We start from the raw sequence: 12,567 nt of genomic DNA on the forward strand, positions 1-12,567 counted from the left end.
TGTGAACTGAGTTCCTCCTCTCTGTTCCCTTGGCAGGACCTGTGGTGAATGCACTGAGCAGTCTAGAGAAGGACCTGGAACCTGGAAAAGTAACTTTTATTCTTCTGTTGTAATTGTTGTCTCTGAGGCTTACTGCCTCTGTTGGCTAACCTAGGCTTAGTCCTGGAAGCTTCTAACCTCTGTACAATCTTATCTAGGCCTAGAGTGTTCTCAGCCTCTGAGATTTGCTGCAGAATAAGCTCACCCTTCTTTGTTCTCTCTGAACTCTGGCTGGCTGATTCAATTCAGTTGTTCTGGCTCAAACTCCTCTCCAAGCTGACTTATTCAATCTGGCTTCTCTTTCTTGGTCTCTCCTCAATTGGTCCACCTGACCTCATACTAACTCTGGCAATCTGTCCTAATCTCTTGGCTTCTTCTCATTCTCTAGCTCATTCTGTCTTTACCTGTGTCTAGCTTGTTCTCTCCCTGCAACATGTTTCTGTACAACTGTCCTCATAAAATTGCCTCCTCTCTCTGGCTGCTCTCTCTTAAGTAGCTTGTTTTCTCTCTGTTCTCCTGAGACTTGGGCAAATCCTATTCTGTCAAATCTTCCTCTGATTCATCACTTTGTCTGCCACTCAGTTAGAGCTATATTACTTTCAAACATGGCTGCTTTCTTCTACAAACTAACTTTACCTTCATTGTTTGGGATGAAAGGTGTATACTAAGGGCTTGTCTGCATTCCAGCCAGACTAGGATTAAAGGTGTATGCTAACAGTGAGCCATGCCACAACTAGAAATAGCTTTTTCTAGTAAACAACACAATCTCAGGGTTCACAGTATGATCAAATATCTTGCAAGAGGAACCCATGCAATCTTCCTTGTGGGGCAGGGCCCACTGCTTCCAGTTCTGTAGCATAGAGGATCGATATTTCAATGATTCACAGGATTTCAGTCCCAAGGCAATGGATGTCAATCTCTGATGCACACTGTCAATACATTCCTAGTATTAGGAAAATAATATACTGGTATTAGGAAAATAACAGGTTACCATTACCTTTCTCTCTCCCCTGTCTTTCTGCATTTCTCTCTGTGACTCCTCACACGCCCCTTTCAGCATGCATGTGCATGGTCCCTTGCAGAGGATTTGAGCACAGGGTCTGATGGATTTAGAGGCTGAGGGGGCGTGGCCTGGATTGGGAGGTGAAAGCTGAGAAAGCATTCATTCCCTATTACAAGTGCCCTGTTATATCCAAACTCTCCACCTGGAGGCGCTTATTCTTCCTTGGTTTCTTTTGTTATGGTCTGTTATTTTTGTTGTTATCAAGGGCCATAGAAAGTTTCTGTTATGATATGTAAATGACCCTAAAAGGGAAAAAAACACATTAATTCATTGCCAGCTTTTAGCACCAGCCTATGCTTTCATTAGCACACCATTTACATATTTATCACTTAGCTTTTTTAAAAATTTTTTTAAATTTTTTTTATATGTATGAGTACACTGCAGCTGTACAGATGGCCATGAGCCATCGTGTGTGGCTGCTGAGAATTGAACTCAGGACCTCTGCCACCCCCGCTCGCTCCAGCATAATTCACTGTAGCTGTCTTTAGATGCACCAGAAGAGGGCATCAGATCTCATTATGGGTGGTTGTGAGCCTCCATGTGGTTGCTGGGATTTGAACTCAGGGCCTTCAGAAGAGCAGTCAGTGCTCTTACCCGCTGAGCCATCTCGCCAGCCCATCACTTAGCTTTTTAATGATCCAGCATAGCTTTGTTGGCAGAACTGTAGGGAGCTATGAAGACAAGGGCCCGGTGCTGAGGGAGTCTCAATCTGCAAAATAAGGGAGTGTGCAGTAAGTTATCATCCCCAGCTCCCACTGCTGAACTTCCCAGAAACGACTGCAGCCCAGTGGGAGGAGGGAGGTGAGAAGCAAAGATCTCCATCTCACAAGCTATGCCTGGGGCCATCTGCATCCTCCACTGCCGCTCCTGTTACAGTTACAGGCTTCTCAGAGCTCCTCCTTTCTACCTTAGAGGCCTTGTCTCATTGATCCTTGCTCCTTGGATATTTTCCAGTCTTTCATCTCTTTAAAGCCTTGCCAGAGGGTGCTGACGCAGCCAAGGGTGTGGGTGTAGATAGATGGCAATACTCATCAAGTGGGATTAGAGACTTTCCTTTATGCTCTGAAACCTGGTGTGGTCAGTGCTGGCCTTCATAGCCGCTCTCTAGCGCTAGGCTTTCAGTCTTCCCGGCAGATGCCGTTTCTTTTGTTTTTACCTCTGGCTATTTTGTTGTTGTTGGGGGTGAGGTGGGGTGGGAGGGAGGGGGGTTTATAGTCCCAGAGAGCCTTGAACTCCTAATCTTTTTACCTCTGCCTTCTGAATATTAAGTTACAGGTGTATGCCACTGTATCTATCTTCTCCCTCTAGCTCTTTCACCAAGGGTCTGCCACCCACCTATTAAGTGCTCAACACACTATTTGGTCGATGAATAGATGGGAAAGTGGGTTGACTTTCACTGATCTACAGTTGGCCTCTCTTGGATTCAGACCTTGTTGTAGACTGCTCAAGTCTAGTTAAACACTAAAATCCAGTGGTTCTGATTCCACAAGGAACTGTCTTTAAAGGGGCCTCCCTGAGCTGCTGTCTCTCCTGTGTAGAGTCTAGTTCCCTCAGTACAAGATCCTCCAGCATCTCTGTGACAAAACCAGCTTTGGTTGTTGTCCTGTATTGCCTTCCTAATGAACTCAGCTTGCAAGTATTTTGGGTGATTTTTTTTTTTTTGCACCAATATCCATCAGGAATATGGATTTACAGTTATTCTCTTTGCTTTGTTCAATTAATACCACCAGGTGAGAATAAACCCACTGCCACAAATTTTGAGCTGAATTTGAAGAAACTTCTTCAAATACTGGCCAGGACAATGGACACTGGCCAGGTCCTTACCCAGGATTCCCAGAGTGTGAATTACAGTAGACAGGCTCTTAGAAAGGCAAAGCCCATGTGTAGTAGGGATAGCCAGACTCGTTTGCAGAAGCAAAAATACATGGGTCTTATGTGAACAACAGGCCCAGCATCCCAGGAAGTTATCCATCCTTGAGCAATTGGGGCTTACAGGGTTAGACATTTTTGTTTATAGATCTCTTGAGCACAGCAATTTAAACTTAAACCACAACTTTAGCTCTCGAAGTTCTTACCTGGTTTTACTGTCCGAGTATGCTGGGCTTATAAAATGCATTTGGTTGTGTTCCTTCCCTCTCTGTTTCATGGACCAGTTTGAGGAGCATTATTTTTTTTTTCTTAAAGATTTATTTATTTATTATATGTAAGTACACTGTAGCTATCTTCAGACACCCCAGAAGAGGGCATCAGATCTCATTACGGATGGTTGTGAGCCAACATGTGGTTGTAGGATTTGAATTCAGGACCTTAGGAAGAACAGTTTGTGCTCTTAACCACTGAGCCATCTCTTCAGCCCTGAGGAGCATTATTTTTTGTTCTTTTTTTTTTAGGTTTGATACAGTTCGTCAATGGCTCCATCCTGTCCTGAGCCTTTCTTTGTCCAGAGACTCTTATGACGTCTTGTTGCTCATTATAGATTTGCTTAAACTGTTTGTATCTTGAAATCCAAAGGATTTCAGTGGAATATATTATAATGTTTCCTTTTCATTACTAATTACATTAATTCTGGGCCTCTTTTTTGGTTTGATTGGCAAAGGGTTTGTCAAATTTTTTGTTTGTTTTTTTTACAAAGAACCATCTTCTTGATGTTTTATGTATTATTCTATTTAGTCTCCATTTTATTAATTTCTGTTTTGATATTTTTAAATTTCTTGCTACCTAATGGCCTTCCATTTTGGCTTGTCCCTGCTTGCTTGCTTGCTTGCTTGCTGTTTGCTTGCTTGCTTGCTTGCTTGCTGTTTGCTTGCTTGCTTGCTTGCTTGTTTCTCCTGAGAGTCTGAGTTACATCATTAGGTTATTTATTTGCAATCTCTCTGGATAGTCTAATGGAAGCACTCCTAGTTACAAACTTCCTCTTAGTCATGTCTTGAAAGTCCTGGTTTTAGTGCTTTGATTTTGATTTGATTCTAGAAAATTTAAAATATCTTGTCTGTTTCCTTTTCATGACACAATGACTTTCAGTTCCTTCAGTGAGTTTTGGTTTGGATGATCCATCTAAAGATGGAAGGAGGGTACCAAAGTCTTCATTATTATGGACCTAGATGACCTTCTACAACTATTAGTATTTGTTTATAACATTATAAGAAAAAATAAGATTGCCTGACAAATACTGAAAAAAGTCATAAACCAAATTAGGTAAGTGTATGACCAGGGATAAAAACATAGAAGTTAAAAGATGATATGATAACATGCAATTGTGACTGAAAGTATACTGAAAATATAAGAAGAAATTTAAGGGCAAAAGGAAAAAAAAGGATGAAATACTGGTGAAAATTCTTTCTAGGCCTTTGAAAGTTGGGGACTTGCACCTGTAAGTAGGCAGGAGGGACATTTGAACTTGTAGACTCCTGGTCCATTCCATTTAATGGAGATCTGCTTGCTCTGTCTCTCTGTCTGTCTCTCTCTCTCTATCCCCCACCATGGACTCCCTACCTGGGACTCCCCAGCCTGGTAACTGAAGCCCCACCTACCTTTATTCTCCCTAGCAACTGGTTGTCAGTCACTTTTAATTAACTAGTAAGAGATGATTGTCAGGCAAAGTTTATGCGACATCATTTGGTATACATGAGAATGTGCTTGTGTAGATTGCAACCTGATCTTGGGGGCCAGTATTTAGTATTTGAATACACAGCAGCACCAGACCAATCCCTAACACAATGCCCATAAAAGAGAAGAAAAGAAAGATTTAAACAAAAAGAGAAAGTGCCTGGCCTTAGCCCTCCCCTGCTGACCACCTTACTGGAAGTCATTGTTTTGTCAAGACCACAGCTGGACTTGAGGGTGTGAGAGATGTGTTCTTGGCTTGTAGGTGAGACTGTATCTTTTCACTCCAGTCGCCTAGCTTAACCTTTTTGGGTGAAGCTTCTCTGGGAGCTGCAGAGCCGTGTTGTTCCTGCTTTTCTTCTGTTGCCACTGACTTTTGTTCCTCTGCACTCTATTTCTGCTGTCTTCTAACTCTTTTTTGTGAGTTTGAGGCCTTTTGTCTTTCTTTGGGATGGAGCCTGTATTTATTTATGTTGATGCTTTCCTTTTACTGGCTCACACAATGGTGGCTTCTTCTGTCTTACTCCAGATGTCTCAGTTTCTGTCCATCCTCTTAAATCAATCAATCTCTATCTATCTCTATTTCTCTATTTCTCTCTCTCTCTCTCTTTCTCTTTCTCTCTGGTTGGAGAGATGGCTCAGTGGTTAAAAGCACTGGCTGCTCTTCCAGAGGTCCCGAGTTCAATTCCCAGCAACCACAACCATCTGTAATGGGATCCGGTACCCTCTTCTGGTGTGTCTGAAGAGAGCAACAGTGTACTCACATATATTAAATAAATAACTTTAAAAATTCCCCGCCTCAGAGACAAGGTTTCTCCGTGTAGCTCTGGCTCTCCTGGACCTTGCTCTGTAGACCATGCTGGCTTTGAACTTGGAGATATACCTTCTTCGGCCTCCCTCAAAAGTGTGTCTTAAGCATCTACCCAAGCTTCTGAGAGGAGGTTCCTTGCAAATTTTTCTGCTTGTGACAGGTGGTTTTTTTTTTTTAACTATGCCTGTCTCTGAGCCTTAGGCGAACTGTTGTCTTGCCTGTCCCAAAGGGTTCCATTCTCCCTTGACTTGGTCAACTGGAATCTCAGAGAAACTCTCTCAGGGTCTCCTGAGCCACTTGGGAGTTTTCTCTTTGGCACAAGATACAGTTCACATCTGTGTTGCTGGCATTCGTGAGGCTGAAGGAGGAGAATTGTCACAATTTCAAGGCTAGTCTGGGCTATATTGTGGAATTCTGGGATAACCAGGAGTACCGAAGGAGACCTGTCTCAAAAATAAATCCCTTCGAAGCACTTGGTCACAACCATGTTGGGCAGCAAGTTGAGTACAGAACGGGAGTCAACATTGATATAATTTAAAATTGTAGCAAGACCTCTGGGCCTTCTCAAGCAGGCTCAGGGAAGCAGGGTGGGACACACCTTAAGTCAAGGTTACTGTGGGATCTTAAGAGTATAAAGTCAGTAGAAGCTTGTGTGGAGTGATTTCAATAGCACCAAACTGAGGCTTGCCCATGCTGTCTTTACAACACTTTGAAGGAGTTGGTTGAATCTTCAATCACAAGGGGAGACTTTGCTTAGACTCTGAGCCGCGTGGGGGGCCTCTCATCCTTCTTTGAGTGCTTTCAGATGCAGTGGGATGAATCTGCAGAGCCAGTTACAGAAGCCTGGGGACTCATACACCTTACCTTAGCTTTGCCCGGACTCTGATGTGTGCTGCAGAGCTCACATACTCTGCTTACGTGGGTACCAAAGCTTAGAAATCTTTTTGGGCTACCTGGACAAACATGAAATCTGAAACTACTTAAATCACTCAAGTCCAGGGCAGCTTGACCCAAGATCAAAACTAAACAGGATGTGCAGAGAGCTGGAGGGTACGTGTGCACTTCCTGCTTTAGCATGTGGTTGAAGTGCTGTAAAACACAAACAAAACAGCCTTCTTTTTATTGAAAAACTGATGTGTGTTTATAACTTCAAAAATTAGAAAACAGAGAAACGAACAAACGAAAATCATCTATAATCCTCCTCCCTCCACTCCATGCATGGTCATACTTTCATGGCACAGGAGATTTTAAGATGGGATTTACCTGTATAAGTAGGGGCAGAGACCAAGACAAAACTCAGGGATGGATACCACTGATGCGTGGGGGATGTCTTCACAGGGCTTATGAGGACAGAGTGACTGCTACTGACCATGGGTTTAGCTAGAGGAGGGATATGAAGTCAAAGAAGCTGGAGCCTCCCTGGAGCTCACTGTGTAAACCGCTTTCCCATTGCTCCGGACAGCCCAGTCCACATTAACCGGCAGTGTTAGGGCTGGGCTGGAAGTGAGACATCTTTACCATTTCACTGAGGTTGAACAGGACTCGCATGATGAAGTATAAAAAGAACACTGTCTTTTTTTGTTTTGTTCTTTCTAGACAGTGTCTCATTATATAGCTCTCTGGCTGTCACTGTGTAGACCCAGCTGGTCTCAAATTTACAGTGATCCTCCTGCCTCTGCTTCCCAGCTTAATAACACTGTTTTTAGGTGTGCCTTTTATATTTGTGCACACCTCTACTTGTGTCAGGGTCTTGGTGGAGTTGGGTTGCATGACAACACCATAGCTGAGCCATCTATCTATCCAGTGCCAAACTGGGTTAACTTATGATTGAGTGGAGCCTGGGAAGACAGGATGGCAAGTTTCAAGTGCATGTCTTCAAGGCCAGGACTTAGGGTTATTTATGAGATAAAGAAGCAAGATAGCGGGCTGGTTAGATGGTTCAGCAGGTAAGAGCAATGACTGCTCTTCTGAAGGTCCTGAGTTCGGATCCCAGCAACCACATGGTGGCTCACAACTATCCGTGATGAGATCTGACACCATCTTCTGGTGCTTCTGAAGACAGCTACAGTGTATTACGCTGGAGCAAGCAGGGCGAGCAGAGATCCTGAATTCAATTCCCAGCAACCACATGATGGCTCACGGCCACCTGTATAGCTACAATGTACTCATACACATGAAATAAATAAATAAATCTTAAAAAAAAGAAGCAAGACAGCCTCAAGTGTGGGGCGAGGTGATTGATGGTAAGAAAAAGGGAAGTGTCTTTACACACATGGTTAAACCCCATGGTTCATCATAGGACATGCGTATAGAAAGTAGTGGTGCTAGCATGACTGGTAGGTGGAATTCTTTCTTATTAACACTTTTTTTCATAAATATGTTTTGGTCATGGTTTCCCCTCCCCCAGCTCTTCCCAGATCTTCCCACCTCCCTAACCACCCAACTCAGAAAGTGGAGTTTTTGGCCCTTTGACACAAAAGTTGCATGTGGCCTAAGTGCTCAGACTTGGCTGGAAGGCTGGCAAAGAAAAATCCAGGGACATTATGACCAGGAGCCACATGTCAGTGGATTTACATCCAGCAACATTTATGGTGGTCTAACAATATCTGGCTTACCTAGGTGACCTCTAATGGTGGTGAATTTTAAAGTCAACCAAGATAAAATGAAATTAATGCAAAGAAAAAAACCAAAAGCCACAGAATTGGGTTAAATCTAAACGATCTAGACACTTTTTTTTTCTTTTTTTTTTTTTTCTTTTTTTGGTTTTTCAAGACAGGGTTTCTCTTGACTGTCCTGGAACTCACTCTGTAGAGCAGGCTGGCCTTGAAATCTGCCTGGCTCTGCCTCCCAAATTCCCAAGTGCTGGGATTAAAGGTGTGCGCGCCGTTCTTGGTTATTGGGAGGGTGGATGAGCTGTCTGCTGGTGTGACAGAGTGACAAGTAGCAGAGAGAGAGAAAAGGGTCAGAGAATGTGAGAGAGGCCAAACAGTCTTTTTATAGCAAGCTAAGCTCTTACCTGGCTGTTGCTAGGTAACTGTTGGGTGGAGCCTAGAAGAAATGCTAACCCAGCTAACACCAGCCAGGGTCAGGGTGGCTAAAACAGTCTGGGGTACAGAACTGCCACGTCCGACCACTCTACTCAGCTTGAAGAAGCCAGGATGACCTTTGTCCCGATTCTCTAATGGCATTTAAGGTGACCTCTTCAGAAAGGAACAAGGACAGGAGATTGAAATGGGACCAGGTCAGAGATAAGGGCCTCAGCCATATGTTGAAAACACCCTTGACCTCATTCTGGCTGGAGGTCAGCAATGCCAGTGTTTGGGGACGCTGGTCTGCGTCCTGACTTCTAAATGATTTTAGGTTTCTTCTTAAACTGGGATAATGATGAGAACAGGAGGTACGACCTGGCCAGGCAGGGCAGGGGCTCCCCACTTCAAAGCAGCTGTTCTAGGAACACCATTGATGGATGCAGGGATGCCTGAGGGGAGCTTTTGTCTCCTAAGTGAACATTTCTGCCTAGAGCCTTGGTTCTCAACCTGTGGGTTGAGACTCCCTTGGGGTGGGCCACATATCAGATATTTACATTATGATTCATGACAGTAGCAAAATTACAGTTATGAAGTAGCAACCAAAATAATTTCATAGTTGGGGATCAGCACAATATCATACATGTGGAACTGTAGGAAACAGTTGCAGCCTTAGGAAGGCTGGGAACCACTGGCCAAGAAGTCCCATGAGGGTTTGACAGAGGCTGAGTGCCCACTTCTGGACACCTGGCTGACAGCTCACCTCCCCACACTTTGCCGCAGGTCTTTTAATAAACCTCAGTTTCAACTCGATGGTGCTCTACTTCCTGGAACCCCTCCTGCTGTACAGGAGCTCTCTCTCTCTCTCTCTCTCTCTCTCTCTCTCTCTCTCTCTCTCTCTCCTTCTACCCCTCTCTCTTTGCTCTTAAGTTCCCACCTATAAATCTATAATAACCTTCCTTCTAAAAGTCACTATCAGTGGTCCATGGATTTCATTCTTTGAATTTTAAGACAATAACCTGAAAGACACTGGTTCAGGGCAGCTTTAGTATGGCCACTGGACTTTCTTTCCCCTTTTTTTTGGTGGGGGGTTGGGGGGGGCTAGGGAGGGGACCTTAGCCTCACAAGCCAAAGTTTCTTCAAGAGCTGAGAATGTCTCCTTGGGGCTCAAACCGGGCAATATGCTTCCATGATGGGGACACACACACACCCAGAAACACATTTAAGATAAAATAAAATAAATGAATAAATAAATAAAAGCAAAAGGAGGCCAGGCACCAGCACACACTTAAAGTCTAGGCATTGGGTCCCACACCTGTAATGCCAATGCTGATGAAGTGGAGGCCAGACAAGATCTCTGAGTCTCGGTGGGGGTCAGCCTGCTCAGCTTGCTTGGTGGGGCTACAGATTCCAAAAGGGACTTTGCCTTAAACAGTAAGATGGACAGCTCCTGAGGAGCTGAAGCTGACTGACTTCTGGCCTCCACATGTGTACACACGAATGCACACATGCACATGTGCCCACCCCCACACAGATATGAGCACACATGAATATACAACCCCCCTCCCCCCCGAGTGTGGAGGGACAAGGGAGTGGAGAAAAGCCACTTGAACCCTTCCAGCCTTTGAGGGGCTTGTCTGGGTGTCTGGGGCTACCAAGACACCGCTCCCCGCCTCCCCTCCGGGGCTGGTACATCCGAGTGAGCCTGGGCTGTGCTCTTGAGAGCATCCCCTCTTGGTGTGTCCCCCGCAATCTCAGTCATTCACTGTGTAAACAGAGCCTGATGTGATCCCACTTTGCTTTCCTTAATCCTTGGACCAGCAAACACTGAGTTTGAAACTCTTCAGTCTCACCAATGAAAAGACACTTCCACAGTAAGTGTCCAATGTGGACAAGCCTGCTTAAACATAGTTCTACTCTGCAGCTTAACATGGCTAATGCAGTCATAGAAACCTTTCCTTGCTTGAATATGAATCTTAAATATTTAAATATTGCCTTCTCTTTTGGCAGTTCTTTCTGGTGTCTGGGAATAAAGAGCTGCTCAGGCCCAAATGAAACCTCTTGAGTTAAATAAACTTATACTGGGAAACGGGCCCCTTGCTAAGTTCCCTCTGGAAGTGACACCTGCCTCTATAGCAAACTTTTTCCTCTCTGAGTGGTTTCAATTCCAGGCCAAACCCGTTCTGCAGCGTGCCTTTGTCCCTTTTCTGGGACTGAGCTGGTGTCAGCTTGCCAGGACTTTAAACCCCATTGGGTTCTTTCATTACCTAAGAGCTTCTATTGAAAGCCTTTCTGTGGATCACAGAATTAACATCTAAAAAGGCGTAGCCACAGGAACCCTGGAGACCTGGGGAAAGTGCCACCTTACTGAGCTGACCTCCCTGAGGTTTGCAGAGTAAGGGGTTTGCAGGTGGGAATAAGATAGGGAGGGACCAGGGCAGTAGGGACTTGAGTAGGAGCCTGAACCCCACCCCCCGTGGTTTTTATTTTTTTCCTTTCTTTTTCTTTGCTAGGTCATTTTCACAGATGGGATTAAAGGCCTCCTCCTCCCCCTCCTCCTCCCCTTTCTCCTCTTCCTCCTCCTCTTCCTCCTTTTTCCTCTCTCTCTCTCTCTCTCTCTCTCTCTCCCTCTCTCCCTCCCCCTTCCCTCCTTTCCTCCCTCCCTCCCCTCAATTCAATGCTGGCATTTCCCAATGCTGAGGAGGGGAAATATCTGAACAGGGTATCAATTTTATTGTTTTCAGCCAGTGTAAAGTGTGTTTGAATAAACATTTTTGATTCATTTCCATTAAAAAAACAAAACAAAAACCAGACAAGGTTTTTGTTCTGTTTTGTTTTTTGTTTTTTTCTAATGGAGCAAGGGCAATTTGGGGGTCATTTTCAAAGAGTCTGACTAACCAGGCCTCAGTTTACCCTTCAAATGGAGCCTCTCTTTACTGCTTTATTTCTCTATCTTTCCAGCTCTGTGGACTTCCTGAAGGAGATGAGGGTGCTGTGGCTGGGGTAGGGGGTGGGGTGGAGGGACTGGGGACGCTCTCTAATAATCTATCATTATTTTGAACTTGGTTTCTGGTAATTCTTGTACTTTGGGGTTATCTCAGGGAAATGTGAGTATCTGTTCGTAAATAACAACCACCACCACCACCGCCGCCGCCTTCATGGGAGGGAGGAGAGGAAAGGAGTCTTATCATTTCTCTTGCCCAGTCTGGGTACCGAGGTCTCATCTTGCCGGTACCTAACGTTGAGGTTTAAAGATTAGAATGTGGGGAGAGGAGCACCTACCTCTTGCTGAGGCCCTAGAAGGGAGAGAGTAGCTAGCTGATCTTTGTATGTGAGGGTTTTGTCAGAATAGCCAGCTAACTGGATGGAGGTCAAAGGTCTGAAGGAATGGGCGCACGACTGAAAGGCGGTTGGTCTCCCTGCTTTCAGAGCGGACGTTCTGCTCACGGAGTGTGTTAAATACTTCGCGATCTCAGGCAGCATTTGGGAGCCTCGGGAGCCACGCAGAGCGTGGTGACTGCAGTCCAGTGGGGGCCCTGGAAACCCACAGGGATGGCCACAGCACATGCTTTGTCCCTTTAGAGGGTTGCTGCACATAGCTGGCCAGATTATACTTGCAAATGTTCTCAGGCATGTCGGCAGGAAGGGGACATTGAGAGTACCAACAGTGTGGCCTTTGTTCTAATGATGCTGCAGGGAGGGGCCCGGGGCAAGTGGCAGATTTTCGAAGCGTGGTTCATGCCAAGAGACGTCTGCTACATCTCCTGGGAAGAGGACTCCGTTCTGGGCTGCCTGGTGGCTTTCCTCTTCCTGTTCGGTCATACAGTTCAATTCCACATCAAAGGGATTAGTTTCGTTTGGCCCTTGTTGCACAGCCTGGCTTCCTGGAGGAGGTGTCCCTCTTATTTCTTCACTGACCTACATTTCTCACCGTGATGCAGTTAACATGGGCCATCAGGCTTCAGTAAGATGTCACCTCTGCTATTCTCCTCCTGGCCCCTCTGAGGCTTGCTCTCCTGTCCTAT

At 45.1% G+C, this 12,567-nt stretch overlaps 1 long non-coding RNA gene across 2 annotated transcripts in view; it reads left to right on the forward strand.

Moving 5' to 3' along the window:
- Positions 1 to 11,984: 11,984 nt before the first annotated feature.
- LOC116077270 overlaps positions 11,985 to 12,567 on the forward strand; it is a 65,885-nt gene continuing 65,302 nt past the window's right edge. For both annotated transcript variants that reach the window (XR_004113199.1, XR_004113200.1), the window contains exon 1: positions 11,985 to 12,506. This is a non-coding gene — a long non-coding RNA (uncharacterized LOC116077270). The remainder of the gene's footprint in view (positions 12,507 to 12,567) is intronic.

The sequence above is a fragment of the Mastomys coucha genome, unplaced genomic scaffold (assembly GCF_008632895.1).
Source record: "Mastomys coucha isolate ucsf_1 unplaced genomic scaffold, UCSF_Mcou_1 pScaffold5, whole genome shotgun sequence".
Taxonomy (NCBI): domain Eukaryota; kingdom Metazoa; phylum Chordata; class Mammalia; order Rodentia; family Muridae; genus Mastomys; species Mastomys coucha.